Genomic DNA, 20573 nt, shown 5'->3' on the forward strand with positions numbered 1-20573 from the left:
TTATGAGAAGGAGTAAATAACACTTCCTTATTTACTTTCTCCATACCAGTCATGATTTTGTAGACTTCTATCATATCCCCCATTAGTCATCTCTTTTGCAAGCTGAAGAGTCCCAGTTTTATTAATCTCTCCTCATATGGAAGCTGTTTCATACCCCTGATCATTCTTGTTGCCCTTTTCCAATTCCAATATATCTTTTTTGAGATGGGGCAACCCGGTCTACATGCAATATTCAAGATGTGGGCGTGCCATGGATTCATATAGAGGCAATATGATATTTTCTGTTTTATTATCAATCCCTTTCTTAATGATTCCCAACATTTTGTTATCTTTTTGACTGCCGCTGCATATTGAATGGATGTTTTCAGAGAACTATTCACAATGACTTCAAGATCTTTTTCTTGATTGGTAACAACTAATTTAGAACCCCTCATTTTATATGTATAGTTGGGATTATATTTTCCAATGTGCATTACTGTGCATTTATCAACATTGAATTTCATCTGCCATTTTGTTGACCAGTCACCCTATCTTGTGAGATCCCTTTGTAACACTTCCAGTCTGCTTTGGACTTAACTATCTTGAGTAGTTTTGTATCATCTGCAAATTTTGCAAACTCCCTGTTTATCCTTTTTCCAGATCATTTATGAGTATGTCGAACAATACTGGTCCCCGTACAGACCCCTGGGGGACATCACTATTTACCTCTCTCCATTTTGAAAACTGACCATTTATTCCTACCCTTTGTTTCCTATCTTTTAGCCAGTTACTGAGCCACGAAAGGACTTTCCCTCTTATTCCACAAGAGCTTACTTTGTTTAAGAGCATTTGCTGAGGGATGTTGTCAAAGACTTTTTGAAAATCTAAGTATACCATTTCCACTGCATCACCCTTGTCCACATGTTTGTTGTCCCTCTCAAAGAATTCTAGGCATGATTTCCCTGATATATCACATCCCTAATGTGATATATTACATCTATTGCTTTCCCCCCATCTACAAGGCTTGTTACCCTGTCAGAGAAGGATATTAGGGTGGCCAGTCATGATTTGTTCTTGAGAAATCCATGTTGACTGTCGCTTATTACCTTATTTTCTTTTAGGTGCTTCCAATTTGATTGTTTGATTATTTGCTCCATTTTCTTTACGGGTATGGAAGTTGAGCTGACTGGTCTATAATTCCCTGGGTTGTCCTTATTCCTATTTTAATAGATAGGTACCATATTTTCCCTTTTCCAGTCCTCTGGGATCTCTCTTGTCCTCCACGAGTTCTCAAAGATAATAGCTAATGGCTCAGGTCTTTGCAGCCAGTTACTTTATTATTTTCAGATGTATTTCATCGGGCCCTGATGACTTAAAGACATCTAACTTGTCTAAGTAATTCTTAGCTTGTTCTTTCTCTATTTTAGCTCTTAGATTCAACCCCATTTACACTGATGGATGACTAACACAGAGAACAATCACTGTTAACTTTGTTGGTGAAAACTGAAACAAAAAGGCATTTAACACTTTGGCCATTCATGGGTTTCCGTTATTGTCTTTCCATCCTCATTTAGTAATGGCCATACTAATACTTACAGTTCCTACTTCAAAAGGCTTTTTGTGAGTCTAAATTAAGCATGTGTAAAGCACTGAATATATGTTAGCTTTTCAATAAACTGTTTAGAATTCTATTAGTTCCTAAATTTTACTTATTAAATATATATCCCTTTTAGGTGGCAAAAGGTCCATGTCTATTATATGACCCAATATACTCATCACTTATGAGGTGGGGCACATCACTGTCAACTGAATATGCTATTTAGGTAACACTTTCTACTATATATAAGCTCTGAAAACCATATACTATTTAAGGTGTATTTTAAATATGATAGCAAACAGTTCAGGGATGAAGGGGTTAACCTTCTGAATAATCTTAAAACCAAGTACATAGCATAAGATTTAACAGCAAAATCTATATCGTGCTGGTGATAGCTTGAATTTTGTAAATGCTTATTTTGTATTAGGCTTTACATATTTGATGTATAGAATATGTATTTCAAATAAAGTTAGTTTCATAACTTTTATTAGATATGGGCTGAGGGGGGTAATATATTTTTTAAAAGATCTGAATCTTCCCTGGAGTCTGCAGCAGCTGGACTTCCTGGTGACGAGTAATATGCCAGAATGAGCTACAGAGCCTTTCACCTGTGGGTAACCAATTACCAGTATGAATTCAGCGCAGGTCAGTAAGGAGTAAAAGTTGGTCCCACAAATGAATGTTCGGTAGCCTTAACGTGAGATGAGTTTGAGTCTGGATTCCAACTTCCACAGCACAAATTCATCACCACTCTTTACACTAACTGGCAAACTCAGCAGAGAGGCTAAGAATTGCATAGGCCTTGGAGACTGAATTACACTAGTAAACCTACAGGACATTCTCCAGATCAGATTAGAGGCCTGGTGCCACGGCAGTGTGTTGGAGACCTCACCTTCCTGACAACAGTGTCCTTCATTCACCAGAGCTCTGCAGTCAGTACCTTTCATCAGCATTAAACCCAAACAGCTTTTTAATTTTGAAATTTGGGGTTTATGCAAACTATTTTAATATATTCAAATATTTGCTCTATAAAATAATTTGCATAACATGTCACATGGACCAGCATACAATTTGGCAGCTATGCTTTACTTCAAGCACTCCCTTCCCTTTTTCTTGTCTACTCTTACCCACATAACTGTAATCACCTTGCTCCCCCTCCTTGAGCCTGCATGGGAGAAACAGCTCCCTGTAGACATGGCTGTCACCGTTCTGCTACCTCAACACAGCCAGCTCCTATGTAATACATGCAGCATCTCTGCTAGCTATATCTTGAAGAATGTAGGGAGACTCCATAATATCCATACAGCAGCTGGCTAGTGCCAGGAGCAAAGGAGTCAGCAAGGTCAAGGCAGCTGGGCCTGAAAGAAGCTGTTCCTCTCCTGCAGGCTGTAGATCCTGGACAAGGAGTCAGTCAGTACTGTTGAGAGATCTTTTCTTAGTCTCTTTTCTGGGATACTTACTTTTAAGAAACTTTGGATGTTGACAAAGTATTGTGATGTCAAAGGCTTAAGGAACGCCTACATACTGCATGACTTAGGACAAAATCATGAGATTTGGAAAGTCTCAGTAATAGACATTAGTTAATGATGGCTGAAGAATATATTTTTAATACAGTTTGGTCTAGTGCTCCTAAACTATGCAGGACAGAAGCCCGGATAATTCAAGGAACTTTTTAAAAGTCCACTAGGGAAAGCCAAATATCGTATTTAACTTTGTGTTGCAAAGATCCCAAATGAAATGAAAGAACCATTGGGCTAGACACTGTTTAGAGACAGTCTCTCCCCAAAGAGCTAACACTTTCTATAGACAAGCTAAGGATGTTTTATTATTCCCATTTTACAGATGGGGAACTTTTTTACATTCAGTTTATGCCTGCCTAAGTATATTCTGCCCCCACCACAAAAAAACCTCATGGAACTAATATGTTTGTTACCATCGCATTGTTATATCCCTTCCCCACCCTGTGTCTGTCTTATCTCTTTAGACTGCAAGTACTTCAGGGCAGGGACCATTTACTACTGTGTTTGTGCAGTGCCTGAAACAATGAGGTCCAATCTTGCTTGGCCCTTGGGAACTACCATAATAAATTATTAAAAATGAGCCAGTGCCCACTGAAGTCAATGGACGTCTTTGGATCAGGCCCTATGTGACTTTCCCAAGGTTAAATGGACGTCTGGAACAGAGCCAGGAATTTAACCCAGTTCTTTGGACTCTCAGTTCAGTGGAATAAACACAAGACTTAATAAACCAGGACAGCAACCTTGCTCCAGTTTAAGGAATTCTTAAGATCCACCTGAAAAGGCAGATAGATGTTTCAGGATGGAATTAAAGCTTTGCTACTGAAGTCACAAGAGCTTGTGAACTCTGCAATGGAATACCTCCAGATTTATTTTATTTATTGTAACATAAAGGTTTTGAAATCAAGCACTCAAGTTAGGAAATTCCATATGTTAAGGTGCCAATAGCAAACTAAGTTGGCCAAGTTACACATACATGGAATTCTCTATTCCTATTTAGCTTTGTTAAATGTAAACATATTATAGGTAATATCAGGCATACAGGGTTTGCAATATGATTGAGCTAATTGTGGTCGAATCAGTAACACTTTCCTGATTTTTTTTGTTTGTTTTCTCATCCTTAATGTTACAGTAATCAGTTTTTTGCAGTTTAATATCTATGTACATTTTTGATTATTTGACAATGGAAAGCTTCTCAGTCGCAACATGCAGAGTGGTAGCTGTTTTGAATGACAATGTCCAGTTCTGAGAGTTCTAAAGCAAGCAACAAACCCCATGTTCATGAACTGAAATATCTTTCTAAATGATACAGACTACGATGGTGTTTGTAGAAGTCAGAAGTGAAATCACCCTGAGGGGGTAGCTGGCTTTATTTGCTAACTATTGCTTCAGTACTTTTCCGATTTTTGGAAGAAGAAACAAATGATGGATCATGATGGACAAGCCTTTCTGAATTGCTTTAATAGTTAACCTTTAGATGGTATTGTATCCTTTAGTGATAGCTGTCATGCACCTCACATATTTCATGCCCACTGCTGTGTGAACATTTCAGATCGAGATTGTTTCAGCTTGTTAATGTTTTTTTGAATTGACTGTGGACTGTCAACAAAGGGTCTCATCTTTCTCACACTTTGCGAAAATGAGTGTATGTTCTTAGTATGCCCTTCTTGAAGTGAAAGCTATAGAAAGGTCACAGTGTTCCCAAATAGCTATTCAGTCATAATAAATATTGGTAGACTGATACCTTAGAAGCTGTAGGTTACAAAAACATTTAGTAGAGAAGGCCTGAGGTTACAATAATTAAGTGACTAGAATGAAACATAACTAAATGAAACTTCAGCTGGATTGCATTCACTCAACCATGTTTCCCTTCCCTCGTCCACAAACACATACGTTCCCTGGTATAACAGCTCCAGGCAAGAGAAATCCCAGAGAAATTACCTGACACAACAGCCCAATCAACAGAATAGTTAATAAAACCTGTGTAGTGGGTATTCTTTTTTTTCCCCACTATGAGATTCAATCCTTGTTGAGTATGCATCCTGAGCCTATTGTCCATACAGTGTCTGCCTGATGGGGAAGGAGGTAAATGAGTATGGATTTCTAATTAGTTCAGCATCCTCAAAAGCCCAGAACTCTGCTGTCCTCTGCTATTTATTATGTTAGTTGCCTCAGAGCCAATCTACAATGGGCCTCCAGTGTGCAAACTCCAGTGTGCCTGCAGGGGGACACTCCAGATCATTAAGCTGAATAAACTGAAGGTGGGAATTTAAAGCATGTTAAGCCCCTGTGTAGATGCTCTACTTCAGAAGTAAAGTGGATTTAGTTTGCTTTAGCTTAATTAATTAAACTAAAGTGAGGTAAGGCTACTTTACTTCAGAATGAAAGTGTCTACCCAGGGTTTTAATGTGCTTTAACTAAAGCCAGGTCTAACCTGGAGGGCTTTCCCCTTATAGCTAGAACAGTACACTACACTGTACCAATCAGCAAACCTGTGCTTTTTCTGTATAGCTTATTCTAGCTCTCCAGCCTGCCCCGCCCTGCTTCGCCTTGCCTTAGTGAAGCAAGGCCACCTTTATATTAGAAGAGATTTGTTGGTATAAATATGCCAGTATAGCTACACCAGCAAACTCTGAGTGGAGAGAGAGCTTATAGTTGTAAAAGAACTCTTGCCAGTATAGCTTATAATCAATTTGCTGAACAAAATAAGCTCAGCTGGCAAAAGGACTCTTCTGCAGGTATAACTGCACTTACGGGAAAACGCTTTTTTGCTGGCATAGCTATGTCAATAAAAATCACACCTCTGGGCAATATAGCTTTGCCAGAAAAAGTTTTAAATGTAGACCAGGCCTAAGCTATATCAGCAAAAAAGTTTTGCTGGATAACTGCATCTATACTTTTATCAAGCTACAGCTCCAAATATAGCAGCATAGCTCAGCCACTCGAGTAGCTACCTATGGGCCCAGATGGGACCGTACTTGGGCAGAGAGCGTACCGTGCACCCCATGCTGCCATGACTACACTGCTAGTGTTAGCAAGCTAGCTAGCTCAATTGCGGTATCGACATGGCCGAAGTGTCCCTGTGTGGACAGGGCGAGAGAGACGGTCTCTGCTGAGAAGAGTTCACAATTTAAATAGACGAGACAAACAAAGTGTAGGGGAAAGGGATATACTGCCCAAGTAGAGGGAATAGTGATAGTTTAGAAACATCATGTTGGTGTAACTTTTGTTTTTGTTATTTAAAGACTTTAGGTGGGGTTTGTTAGGAGGGGGATTAGCTAGAGAGTAAAACAAAGGAAGAGAAGAGGTGAGGACTGGAGGCATAGTTGGAGTGAACAGCCATTCAGCAGAGGGAAGAGAATATTCTGAGTGAAAAGTGCAGAAAGCAGACTGATGATGTCATCAGTATCTGCTCATTTTCTGCTTTAACTGCTTCCGTAGCTGCTTTGAGCTATGGCTGACTCCTCCCTGTGGTTTCTTTCCTCAAGGTCGTATGGTTGGGGAAGTGGGGGCACTGCATCGGTACTAGCATCCCCAGATGGGAAGGCTCAACCTGCACAGCTCTGGCCCTTGGTGGATGCTGTGAGGAAGGGGTAGCCCTACCTGGACCCCTTCTTACTCCATCTTCCTTCAGTTCAGCAGTACCTGCTTCATCTTTTTCTGCTCTGCTGGCTTCTCTCTGTTACTGGACCCTAACATAGACCAAGCAAAGCACTGTGGAGCAGTATGCGCACACATGGAAACACTGATGGAGCTGAGGAGATCCAGTATCCCAGAGACTGTGTACTTCTGAGCTAGTGCCACCTTCTGAATGGCTGGCGATGCTGCTTGACTTAAAATCTGATCCAATCTATGTAATCCTGTTTGTTGGTCTCTCTCCTGGAGCTTTGCATCAAAAAGAATAGCACATAAGGACTAGGATTTTTGAATTGGGTGAGATGGGCACCTTGTGGGAGGAAATCATGTTCCCATTTGGACATCAGAGAGTCACTTCCTAGGCCAATAGAAAGATATGGTGCCTGCCCCAAAAAGCATAAAACTTTTTGAAAAAAAAAATATGACAAGAGAAGACAAAACAGGGTGAAGTCAAGGGAATGGGGAGAAACATTATGAGACAACTATAAGGCTAGAAAAGATCTTAAATATATATAGCTAGTTTTATTTAAAGCTTTTTTTTAAAAAAGTTACAACTCTTTCATATAGCTTCATTGAAAATTGGCTTGTTTATTTAAAAATGGATTTTTTTGGCTCCAAACAGTGTGACATCTTGTTTATAATAATATATGTATGCGAAATGTGCATACTAATTTGCATATCAAGCTACACCCAAGATCCTAATCACCCATCCCCATTGCAAAGCAACAGATATGCTACTGCCCAGCAGGCCAGTCTGTCGAGCACTGTGGTACCTGAGACTAAGAGATGGGTAAATCAAATGAGAGAAAATAAGAAGCTTCCAAACCTTGGCCAAAAAATCCAACACAACAAACACTGAAGCTATTTTAAGATACAAAATCACTCCAGATTTTGGATTTAGGTCAAGTTACTTGTTTGGGTTTTGTTTGTTGCTCTAGAACCTGTCTGGGCCCGGAAGTAAAAGCACCAAAATACTGCAAGAGGGTGTTCTCATACTGTTTCTGGCCTGACCAGAAGCTAGAAGGCATAAGACTGAAAATCTAATGGGACATTGTTACAAAATATCCAGTCCAATTTTTCAAATCCAAGAGACTCAGTTTGGAAAAGCAATGGGTCAAGATCCTCCATTGGTGTAAATTGGTGGAGCTTCACTGAGGTGAATGTTAATTTACATCATCTGGGGATCTGACTCATGAACTTTTGAATGTTTAGATGAACTGAACAGAATTGCTGAGCATGTTTTAGTTCCCCACCTTTTCTGAAGTTAAAAGGCTACATTATTATAACTGCCATTGTGGGTGTGACCCAGTAACAACATGGAAATATCTAAACATGTTTAAAATACAGTTCAGTCTGGCAGTGCAGATGGTTAATTGGCTCAGGGAACTGCCAAGTTTTATCTTTGTCCACTGACTTTGGAATTGTGTTAAACTGTAGAAGGGACATAAGAGATCATTGTAGATATAACAACACCCTGATTGTTAGACATCATGGAGATGGTAAATTTACCCCTTTGTCAAGGTGAGAAGGATAAATGCAGAGAGATGTGCATTAGACTGTCACTGAATCTGTTCAAATTCCAACTTGGCAAAGCATTAAACCAGGGATCACTGTTGCCTCAGGAGAGTCTGAGAAGCTTCAAGTATCAGAGGGGTAGCTGTGTTAGTCTGGATCTGTAAAAGCGGCAAAGAGCCCTGTGGCACCTTATAGACTAACAGACGTATTGGAGCATAAGCTTTCATGGGTGAATACCCACTTTGTCGGATGCATGAGAAGCTTCAGTTTGTTGTTTCATGCAATAGATGCAGTTTCCCAAAGTCATGAGCATCCCTTAAGAATTCTCCGTTTGGACTAACAAGATCCCTCCATTTAGAAGCAAACTCAGTAATTCTGCTCCTGTACGTGGTACATATTTTCCTCTTAGTCTCCGCAAACATTTGATTTAATCACGCAGTTCCCCTTCTCTCTCTTGAATTGAACATTAGCTATAGATCCAAAATGTAACAGAAAAGACACAGTGGTCTCTTTTATTTTTTCTTTTTCTTTTTTTTAAATCCTAAAGTAATATTAGGCTTTTGTCTCAGGGAAATGATTTTTCCCTGAACAGATTAAATCAAACAGGCCTTCTTAAGCAGCAAACGGAATGGCAGCAGCTCTTCACTCCTGAACTAATTTCTGCTAACAAAACTGATCATTCCTTTCTCTGGAGTCTTATAAGTCTTAATCCATTTGATTTCACACTAAAAAAAATGAGGAATGTGGCAGTGGGACCTGAGCCTATTTATTTAATACAGGCAGACATGGGTTAGAAAGCTCATTTAATGCACAATGTCAGTACTAGTGGCATATATTCTTGCTAATAATAATTCCAGTCTTTTCCCAGAACTGTAGTCTTCAGGTTCAAATTGATGCCAGAAGTGAAACAGTCAATTCAAAAATTTTTCAGTTCTTTCAAAAATAATCTGTATTCAAATTGTGTGTGTGTGTATCTAGTGCTAGAGACTGAAACCTTCTCCATAGTCCTGGATTAGGTACAGCAGAGGCAGGAGATGCACAAGCTCATCCTATGCCCCAGCAATCTGCCACAGCCCTATCCTGGAGGGACCCTCTATAGGAGAAAGAGTAGAGTGCATACTCAATCATCCATTTAGCCCTAGGCCACTCTACCAAGCCTGCCCATAAATGATCTCCTCCAAGAACATACAGTCTGGCCTGGGAAAGTGTGTGTGAGTATTGCATTCTAGGGCTCAACAGACAGGATTCCAGCTCTGTGGAGCTGGAAGGGATGGGAGGAGTAGTGGGGTAGGCTCCTGCAGATTCTCCCCACCCAAAGCCACTAGGAAAACAGCAGAAGATAATACAGCCTGTACAGTATAAGGTTCTGCAGTTCTGATCTGAATGTAGATTTGGGCACCATGATTTGAGATCCAAGGTTAGGCTGTATTAACTGCAAATACTTTGCTTCCCCCATGATGTGGAACCCCTGCTTTAAAAGAGATTCCAGTGATTGTGGGAGGGAAGAGTATGGCTCCACTGGAGTCATGTTTCCAAAGAACTGGGAGATGGAGCAAGAGTCCCTGGGAGCAGTGAGAAGGCTCAGATTGCTTGGCATCCAGTGGATCCCTGAGATCTCTGTTGCTCTTGGGGATGACCCACTGGTCTCTGGCTGTACCCCTTGCTCCTTCTTGTTGGAGAAGAATTCCTACCCCTTCACCTTGTCAAAAGAATTGCAGAAAACTTGCAGTTTCTTGTCCTCTACATAGATTATTCCGTCACAGGGGTGAATGGAGCCCAAAGCTACCAATTAGTGCCAATCACAAGATTGGCTTTCTGCAATTGCAGTCCAATTTCCAGTTGTCCACTGGAAATTGGACTGAACCCCCCAAATTAATCTCTGAACACCCATCAGAGATGCTAACAGTTTTCTGTCACTATTGAGCTGGGCTGCATTTGAGCCGGTGACCTAGGAGAGAGAGGCTCCATAGCCCTCTACTAATCTGCACACTGTCCATAGTGACAGGTTTCAGAGTAACAGCCGTGTTAGTCTGTATTCGCAAAAAGAAAAGGAGTACTTGTGGCACCTTAGAGACTAACCAATTTATTTGAGCATAAGCTTTCATGAGCTACAGCTCACGTCATCGGATGCAGTGAGCTGTAGCTCACGAAAGCTTATGCTCAAATAAATTGGTTAGTCTCTAAGGTGCCACAAGTACTCCTTTTCTTTTTACTGTCCATAGTGCATTTCTTCAACTTCATTTGGAATTTTGTTTATTTCCCACCCTCCCACCCCCCATAAAACATGTCTTCCTCTCAAATCATGAATTCTGTTTGGCCTAAAGTTGGGGACAAATATTCCCAAATCTTTTAAAATGATACATAGTTCTATTTTTTTTTAAATGAACTGCAGTAACTGGGTGGAGTACATGATGAACACCCCAAATACCAATGTGTAAATGGGGCATTCAGCATACAAATTAGAGAGTGACCTGAGCCATATACAAATCCAAGCTTTCTCATAGAGCCAGAGTGTTCAGATCTGGGATTGGGACCCTTTTAATTCTGTTTTAAACATACTTTTGTTTACAGCCTTTGTTTGTCTAAAGTGACAGATAACTAGCTCTGAGTCATCCCTGCATGCACACTCTACCACAGCTATCATGAAAATCAACTGGAGCTGGGATTAGTTTAGAGGGGATTAGGTAAGTGGTGTCTCTCCTCCCTGTCTTTTTTTTCTTTAATATTTTCTCTGTCTGAGGTTTTGTCACACACTGGCAGGCTCAGAGGTGTGGGCAATGCAGTCTCCCTTACTAAATAAAGCAGTATGCTTCCTCATGGCGGTGAAATCTGCCCCAGTGCAGAGGGTGAACAGACTTAAGTGGTGTAAAGACCTTGTATTTGTCCTCTGCATTGGGGAGAATTTCATTTTATTAGAAGAGAGCTGGTAAGATGGTGTCCTCATCTTTGTTATATTTTATTACTGAAGACCCATGGCCAAATTTACCCCTGGTATGACTCCATTGTACTCAGTACAGAGAATACAGGGGTGAACTTGGTTCCTGGTGACCAATAAGGCCGGATTTCCAAGTAGGAATGTGTCTAGGGGTGCTAGCATTCCAGGGGTGCCTCACCTCTCTAAAACTCTGTGCAACACGAAGGTCAGCTGGAGGCAGGGAGGCGCTGAAGATGCTGTGCCTAGAGGTGCACAAGTTGTAAATCCGGTCCTGGTGACCAAGATTCTGTAGCTGATAAGCAGCCCAGCAGTAACCCAGTACAATATAGAGCTCAATAAAATACAGAGCCCTACTGATTTATTTGGTCAGCAAAAACAGCAGAGGTAGTCAGTACTTCCACAGAGCTGTGCCTGCATGGCAGTCTCACACAACAGATACGGTAACACTTGATTGCCTCTGCCCCTCACAAAAATATTTGTATACAATTTACAATGATAACTTGGATAGTGAAAAATAAAACAGAATTAGAAATTAACAGCTAATTAATGTCTGGATTGTGTCAATGCATTTTCAATTCTTTAAACAAGAATGTTATTTTAAAAAGCCATAGTCTACATGTCTGAGATGGGATTGTTACCTGGAGAGAGGGGGCAGGTAGGCGGGGGGAGGGGAAGAGAGCGAGAGAGAGAGAGAGATTTTCTTTTAGGGGAGGTATTTTGGTGCAGAGTGAGATTTCAGAGTCTGTGGAGGACACTTCAACATGAAAGTTATTTTAGTGTGTGGTGATTATTTTGGTGGTAGGGAAACGATACTGAGGTACATTTAATTGTGGGGACAAATTTTGATGTGGATGACTTTGGCATGAAGAACATTTCAGCTGAAGAGTACATTTTAGTGGGTATAATGAAAGGACCATTTTAATAGGAGTAAGGGCACGCTTCAGTGGAGAATAGACTTCAGTTAGATGGGAAATATTGGCAGGCTCCACTTTGTGTTTTGTAGTGGTGGGGGCAGTAATAAGGAGCATAGAGGGGCAAGTGTGGTTCCAAACCAGGCATTATTAATGATATTCAGTAGTACCTCAGGGTCTAATGACACCTTCAACATTAACTATTTAAGTACCTTCCCGCCACAGTTGCCAACTTTCACGTGATAAATAAGCACCCTGACTTGCACAATAAGCCAAAAATCAAGCTAATCTGATTTCAAAACAAGACCAAAACAACCTAATCCCTAAGAACCGCAACACTCTTTCACTAGGACTTTAGGTCGAATTTAGCAGTGTTAAGGTCGAATTTAGCAGTGTTAAATCGATGTAAACCTGCACCCGTCCACACAATGAAGCCCTTTATTTCGACTTAAAGGGCTCTTAAAATCGAGTTCCTTACTCCACCCCTGACAAGTGGATTAGTGCTTAAATCGACGTTACCGGCTCGAATTTGGGGTGCTGTGGACACAATTCGATGGTATTGGCCTCCGGGAGCTATCCCAGAGTGCTCCATTGTGACCGCTCTGGACAGCACTCTCAACTCAGATGCACTGGCCAGGTAGACAGGAAAAGAACCGCGAACTTTTGAATCTCATTTCCTGTTTGGCCAGCGTGGCAAGCTGCAGGTGACCATGCAGAGCTCATCAGCACAGGTGACCATGATGGAGTCCCAGAATTACAAAAGAGTTCCAGCATGGACTGAATGGGAGGTAGGGGATCGGATCGCTGTTTGGGGAGAGGAATCCGTGCTATCAGAACTCCGTTCCAGTTTTCGAAATGCCAAAACCTTTGTCAAAATCTCCCAGGGCATGAAGGCCATAACAGGGACCCGAAGCAGTGCCACGTGAAACTGAAGGAGCTGAGGCAAGCCTACCAGAAAACCAGAGAGGCGAACGGCCGCTCCGGGTCAGAGCCCCAAACATGCCGCTTCTATGATGAGCTGCATGCCATTTTAGGGGGTTCAGCCACCACTACCCCAGCCGTGTTGTTTCACTTCTTCAATGGAGATGGAGGCAATATGGAAACAGGTTTTGGGGACGAAGAAGATGAGGAGGAGGAGGAGGTTGTAGATAGCTCACAGCAAGCAAGCGGAGAAACCGGTTTTCCCAACAGCCAGGAACTGTTTCTCACCCTGGACCTGGAGCCAGTACCCCCCGAACCCACCCAAGGCTGCCTCCTGGACCCAGCAGGTGGAGAAGGGACCTCTGGTGAGTGTACCTCTTAAAATACTATACATGGTTTAAAAGCAAGCATGTGAAAGGATTACTTTGCCCTGGCATTCGCGGTTCTCCTAGATGTAGCCCTAAAGCCTTTGCAAAAGGTTTCTGGGGAGGGCAGCCTCATTGCGTCCTTCATGGTAGGATACTTTACCACTCCACGCCAGTAACACGTACTCGGGAATCATTGTAGAACAAAGCATTGCAGTGTATGTTTGCTGGCATTCAAACAACATCCGTTCTTTATCTCTCTGTGTTATCCTCAGGAGAGTGAGATATAATTCATGGTCACCTGGTTGAAATAGAGTGCTTTTCTTCAGGGGACACTCAGAGGAGCCGATTCCTGGTGGGCTGTTTGCCTGTGGCTAAACAGAAATGTTCCCCGCTGTTAGCCACAGGGAGGGGGGAAGGTTGAGGGGGTAGTCACGCGGTGGGGGGAGGCAAAATGCGACCTTGTAACGAAAGCACATGTGCTATGTATGTAATGTTAACAGCAAGGTTTACCCTGAAAGAGTGTAGCCACTGTTTTATAAAATGTGTCTTTTTAAATACCGCTGTCCCTTTTTTTTTCTCCACCAGCTGCATGTGTTTCAATGATCACAGGATCTTCTCCTTCCCAGAGGCTAGTGAAGCTTAGAAAGAAAAAAAATGCACTCGCGATGAAATGTTCTCCGAGCTCATGCTGTCCTCCCACACTGACAGAGCACAGACGAATGCGTGGAGGCAAATAATGTCAGAGTGCAGGAAAGCACAAAATGACAGGGAGGAGAGGTGGCGGGCTGAAGAGAGTAAGTGGCGGGCTGAAGACAGGGCTGAAGCTCAAATGTGGCGGCAGCGTGATGAGAGGAGGCAGGATTCAATGCTGAGGCTGCTGCAGGACCAAACCAGTATGCTCCAGTGTATGGTTGAGCTGCAGCAAAGGCAGCTGGAGCACAGACTGCCACTGCAGCCCCTCTGTAACCAACCGCCCTCCTCCCCAAGTTCCATAGCCTCCACACCCAGACGCCCAAGAACGCGGTGGGGGGGCCTCCGGCCAACCAGCCACTCCACCACAGAGGATTGCCCAAAAAAAAGAAGGCTGTCATTCAATAAATTTTAAAGTTGTAAACTCTTAAAGTGCTGTGTGGCATTTTCCTTCCCTCCTCCACCACCCCTCCTGGGCTACCTTGGTAGTCATCCCCCTATTTGTGTGATGAATGAATAAAGAATGCATGAATGTGAAGCAACAATGACTTTATTGCCTCTGCAAGCGGTGATTGAAGGGAGGAGGGGAGGGTGGTTAGCTTACAGGGAAGTAGAGTGAACCAAGGGGCGGGGGGTTTCATCAAGGAGAAACAAAACAGAACTTTCACACTGTAGCCTGGCCAGTCATGAAACTGGTTTTCAAAGCTTCTCTGATGCGTACCGCGCCCTCCTGCGCTCTTCTAACCGCCCTGGTGCCTGGCTGCACGTAACCAGCAGCCAGGCAATTTGCCTCAACCTCCCACCCCGCCATAAACGTCTCCCCCTTACTCTCACAGATATTGTGGAGCACACAGCAAGCAGTAATAACAGTGGGAATATTGGTTTCGCTGAGGTCTAAGCGAGTCAGTAAACTGCGCCAGCGTGCCTTTAAATGTCCAAATGCACATTCTACCACCATTCTGCACTTGCTCAGCTTGTAGTTGAACAGCTCCTGACTACTGTCCAGGCTGCCTGTGTACGGCTTCATGAGCCATGGCATTAAGGGGTAGGCTGGGTCCCCAAGGATACATATAGGCATTTCAACATCCCCAACAGTTATTTTCTGGTCTGGGAATAAAGTCCCTTCCTGCAGCTTTTGAAACAGACCAGAGTTCCTGAAGATGCGAGCGTCATGCACCTTTCCCGGCCATCCCACGTTGATGTTGGTGAAATGTCCCTTGTGATCCACCAGAGCTTGCAGCACTATCGAAAAGTACCCCTTGCAGTTTATGTACTCGGCGGCTTGGTGCTCCGGTGCCAAGATAGGGATATGGGTTCCGTCTATGGCCCCACCACAGTTAGGGAATCCCATGGCAGCAAAGCCATCCACTATGACCTGCACATTTCCCAGGGTCACTACTCTTGATGTCAGCAGATCTTTGATTGCATGAGCTACTTGCATCACAGCAGCCCCCACAGTAGATTTGCCCACTCCAAATTGATTCCCAACTGATCGGTAGCTGTCTGGCATTGCAAGCTTCCACAGGGCTATCGCCACTCGCTTCTCAACTGTGAGGGCTGCTCTCATCTTGGTATTCATGCGCCTCAGGGCAGGGGAAAGCAAGTCACAAAGTTCCATGAAAGTGCCCTTATGCATGCAAAAGTTTCGCAGCCACTGGGAATCATCCCAGACCTGCAACACTATGCGGTCCCACCAGTCTGTGCTTGTTTCCCAAGCCCAGAATCAGTGTTCCACTGCATGAACCTGCCCCATTAGCACCATGATGCATGCATTGGCAGGGCCCATGCTTTCAGAGACATCTGTGTCCATGTCCTGATCACTCATGTGACCGCGCTGACGTCGCCTCCTCGCCCGGTATCGCTTTGCCAGGTTCCGGTGCTGCATATACTGCTGGATAATGCGTGTGGTGTTTAATGTGCTCCTAATTGCCAAAGTGAGCTGAGCGGCCTCCATGCTTGCCTTGGTATGGCGTCCGCACAGAAAAAAGGCACGGAACGATTGTCTGCCGTTGCTCTGACGGAGGGAGGGGTGACTGACGACACGGCTTACAGGGTTGGCTTCAGGGAGCTAAAATCAACAAAGGGGGTGTCTTTACATCAAGGAGTATTTCAGGCAGGACTTCACGGAGGGTTCCAATAAGAAATGGTGCACCTAAGTTATCGTTCTTATTGGAACAAGGAGGTTAGCCTGGCCTCTGATTGATACATGGCTAGATTTATCTCGCTGCACCTTCTCTGTGAGTGACTGCAGTGTGACCTAGAGGAATGAGTCCCCTAGACAGGAGAGGAGGCAAATGAGTACAAAACAAATCTGGTCTATTTCTTGTTTTAATCCACTCCATCTATCTTTTACATCTTTGGCTGGCAGCAGACGGTGCAGAAGGACTGCATGCCATCCACATCTCATGGCTGCTCGGCAGAAGATGGTACAGTACGACTGCTAGCCATCCTCATCTCTTGCCTGCCTGGCAGAAGATGGTACAATATGACTACTAGCAATCCTCATCTCTTGCCTGCCTGGCAGAAGATGGTACAGTACGACTGCTAGCAATCCATATCGCCTGCCTGCTCACCATAAGACGGTTCAATAGGACTGACTGCAGGACTAAAGAGAATGACCTGGTCAAGTCACTCCAAATTTAGTCCCTGCGCCCATGTCTGCCCAGGTGCTTCCAGCCGACGTGGCCAGGAGCACCTCAGACACGACGAGGACGACTACCAGTCGTATTGCACCGTCTGCTGCCAGAAGGCAATGGGTTGCTGCTACTGTGTAGCAAAGCCGTACTGCGTCTGCCAGCACACAGGAGACATAGGGTGACGGTTACCTGAGCGGGCTCCATGCTTGCCGTGGTATGGCGTCTGCACAGGTAACTCAGGAAAAAAGGTGCGAAACGATTGTCTGCCCTTGCTTTCACAGAGGGAGGGAGGGAACAGGGGCCTGACGATATGTACCCAGAACCACCCGCGACAATGTTTTAGCCCCATCAGGCATTGGGATCTCAACCCAGAATTCCAATGGGCAGCGGAGACTGCGGGAACTGTGGGATAGCTACCCACAGTGCAACGCTCCGGAAGTCGACTCTAGCCTCGGTACTGTGGAAGCGCTCCGCCGAGTTAATGCACTTAATGCACTTAGAGCATTTTCTGTGAGGACACACACACTCGAATATATAAAACCGATTTCTAAAAAAACCGACTTCTATAAATTCGACCTTATTCCGTAGTGTAGACATACCCTTTGTGACTAGATCCCCCCCGGCGTGCAGTCTGGGACTGGGTGGGCCTGCTATGCAACCCTGCCCCTTGCCCCTGCTTGCCGGGAGCCAAGCAAAAAAAAAAAGCAAAAAAAAGAAAAGCAGCAACAAGCTACAAGCCAAACACTAGCCAACAAGCAACGCATAAACCAATTAAGCCAAAACCAAGCCCAATTTTGCATTTTTCACAGGTTTGGCATGTCTGCTTCCAGCACAATTAGTGAGGATGGGGTGGGAATGCATTTCAGTGAACAGGATTTTTTATAGCTCTATAGTTATTCTAAGTGTGTTAGCTGTTACCCATGTTGTTAATCTATCTGGAAATTTTACAATGTATGGGCCAAATTACTACATTTTTAAAGCTATTGTTATGGCTTTGTTTTATTCTTTGAAATGAATCTCTGTGTAAGCAATAAGATATGACGAACCATGTGCCAGCACTGACTAATGCTCATCTTAGATAACAAGCCACAGGGTAAAGCTAAGTGGTATATGCATTGATCAACATTACTACACAGTTGCAATTATCTTGGTGTGGTGATAAAATAGGTATTTAAAAAATAAAGACAGCAATGTTTTAGTATTAAGGGTAAGGTTTTAAACAAATAAATTATAGGCTAAGTAAACTAGCTCTCAGCATGTCTTTTTATTTGTTAATACAGAGATGGGTCCAAAGCAACTCCAGATGTGAACATCCTGAATTATGGCAAGGAAGGACAGGTGAGGACAGAATCTTAATGTGATTCAAATACAGAGTTCCTGGTTGGTGCCTTTCTCTACATTTGGATGAAGCAAAACCTCAGATCTAAACACTCTCAAATGCTGGACTGCTTGAAGTCTGGATCCAAATCCAAATTTTGTGACTGCAGCTCATTCCCTTAAATACTTCAAACGTTGTAACAAATCCATAGACACTACAGACTTCATAGATGTTACTATGCTGCAGACCACTGCCACTCAGAATGCCACAAAAGATAGCAGGGATTGAATTCAGACCATCCAGCATCAGAAACATAGGCACTTATTGTATGTGCATTAATGTGGCCGAACATAAAGTTGTACATCTAGGAACAATGAATGTAGTCCAAACTTATAGAATGGGGTTGGGGGAGAGACGACTCTATCCTGGGAACCAGTGACTGAAATAGACTTCAGGTATTCAGCAGATAATCAACTGAACTCCTAGTGCAGCACTATGGCCAAAAGGGCTAATGCAAGCCTTGGGTGCATAAAACAGGATATAAAAACATAAGAATGGCCACACTAGGTCAGACCAAAGGTCCATCTAGCCCAATATCCTGTCTTCTGACAGTAGCCAACGCCAGGTGCCCCAGAGGGGATGAACAGAACAGGTAATCTTCAAGTGATCCATCCCCTGTTGCACATTCCCAGCTTCTGGCAAATAGAGGCTAGGGACACCATCCCTGCCCATCCTGGCTAATAGTCATTGATGGACGTATCCTCCATGAATTTAGCTAGTTCTTTTTTGAACTGTTATAGTCTTAGCCTTCACAACATCCTCTGGCAAAGAGTTTCATAGGTTGACTGTGCATTGTGTGAAGAAATACTCCACATGACCATTTCCACTATTTGACCACTCCACTATTTAATAGGCACTAGCGATGGACCCAAACCACAATGTCAGATCTAACTCCCTCCCCAAATATAAGTTATAGGGATAGTGTGTTTCAGAACCAAGGATCCAAACCCATTCTTAATGTTTCTAGCACTGGGCCAGATCCAAAACCACAAACAAACTGTTTCCTTGATCTCAAAAATCTAGTTTCTGCAAAAGCACAAGATGAGCTGCTCTGAGGAGTTGTGCCATTTTAGGCCAAAATCTTGCAAGTACAGCTCATTACATTTCATGCTGCCAAACATGAACCCAAATTTAGCCCTGCTTTAGCTTCAGTCCTGAAATCCAAATACCCATCCCCTAAGCCTGATCTGGGTTTGAACACCACCTTCTTTGCTCATCTTTATTAGGCTTTTGTACATCCCCATTGGGAAGGGGGAGACTCTATACTGCCCTGGCAGAGACTGCTGAACTGATGATCTAGTTGGCTTTTTCTTTGTCCTATGTTGCGAATGTGCTTAGAAATTCATGTTGTAGAAAGGACCCCAATTACTGGGTTCTAACTCCCCTTTGGTTTATATTTTGACTCAACTGAGGAAAAACTAATTGAAGACAAGTGATGACTAAATCAAAAAATGAATAGGAACCTCAGGATTTGTCCATTCATTTTTAATAAGAAAACAAAGCCCACCTGCCTAAATTCTTGCCTTATTGTTGTGACAGGAGCTGAAAAAAGAGAGAGGATAGTGGCAGGGACTGAACCAAGGTTTCCTGAGACATCCTGCCTACTGCACTGTATTTGGTCAATGGTCAGCTTCTCACAGGTAGTCTGAGAAAATGTCTACAACAACTGAGAAAAGTCTACAACAACTGGAGACCCTCCAATATTTCATGTCACTGTCAGAAATAATCTGAGAAAGCTTTTGTGACAGGCGTTGTAATAGGTATTTATAGAAAATGATCAAAACATTCACTTTGTATAAGTTCCCTTCTCCCCCTCCCCCCAAAGCCATGAAAGGGCAGTTAGGCATCTATTTAAAGTCAATGGGAGTTGGGTTACTAACGTCAATTTGTACTTTGGAAAATCTGCCCCTAAATACTTAGCTGAACCTCCTTTGGACCACTTTAGTCTGCAAAGTTGGGCTGGAAATCATATAACTCCTTTATTAAGCTTCTAATCCATCCTTCTTCTGGTAAAGCTGGAAGTATCGCAGGATCAGCCTTTCTTATTTTGGCACTTCCAGTCCCAGAATGAACTAGGCAGTGTGAAATATGAAATGAAAATAATCGTTATGGGGAAGAGCCATTATCCACTTTCTTTTGAATTTCGAAAAAGGTTTAGTTAGGATTCATTTTGCATTTGGGACAAAGGGTCAGTTCTTACTTTATCTGAATTGATAGAAGTGTGATAAATAAAATATTACCCTTTGTACCATGAGTATGCCTATATTTAGAGTGACCACTATATTTTTGCAAGCTTTTGTGATAGTTTGTTTTTAATTTCCCCAAAAGAGTCCATCTTATTGTCTGTGGATCATAATTACTGAAAAAAAACACCTTGCATAAGCCCTCAAACAATTACAGCTCAAAACACCCCATCTGTTGAGATTAGAAAAATACAGGCATGACTGAATTATTACTACCCATATTACTGATTGGAAGGTTTCATATAAT

At 42.9% G+C, this 20573-nt stretch overlaps 1 long non-coding RNA gene across 1 annotated transcript in view; it reads left to right on the forward strand.

Moving 5' to 3' along the window:
* LOC140913859 (uncharacterized) overlaps nt 1-20264 on the forward strand; it is a 53043-nt gene extending 32779 nt beyond the window's left edge. The window contains exons 3-4 of the long non-coding RNA XR_012159678.1: nt 17986-18043; nt 19623-20264. This is a non-coding gene — a long non-coding RNA (uncharacterized lncRNA). The remainder of the gene's footprint in view (nt 1-17985; nt 18044-19622) is intronic.
* The last annotated feature ends 309 nt before the right edge of the window (nt 20265-20573 follow it).

The sequence above is a fragment of the Lepidochelys kempii genome, chromosome 6 (assembly GCF_965140265.1).
Source record: "Lepidochelys kempii isolate rLepKem1 chromosome 6, rLepKem1.hap2, whole genome shotgun sequence".
NCBI classification, from domain to species: Eukaryota; Metazoa; Chordata; order Testudines; family Cheloniidae; genus Lepidochelys; species Lepidochelys kempii.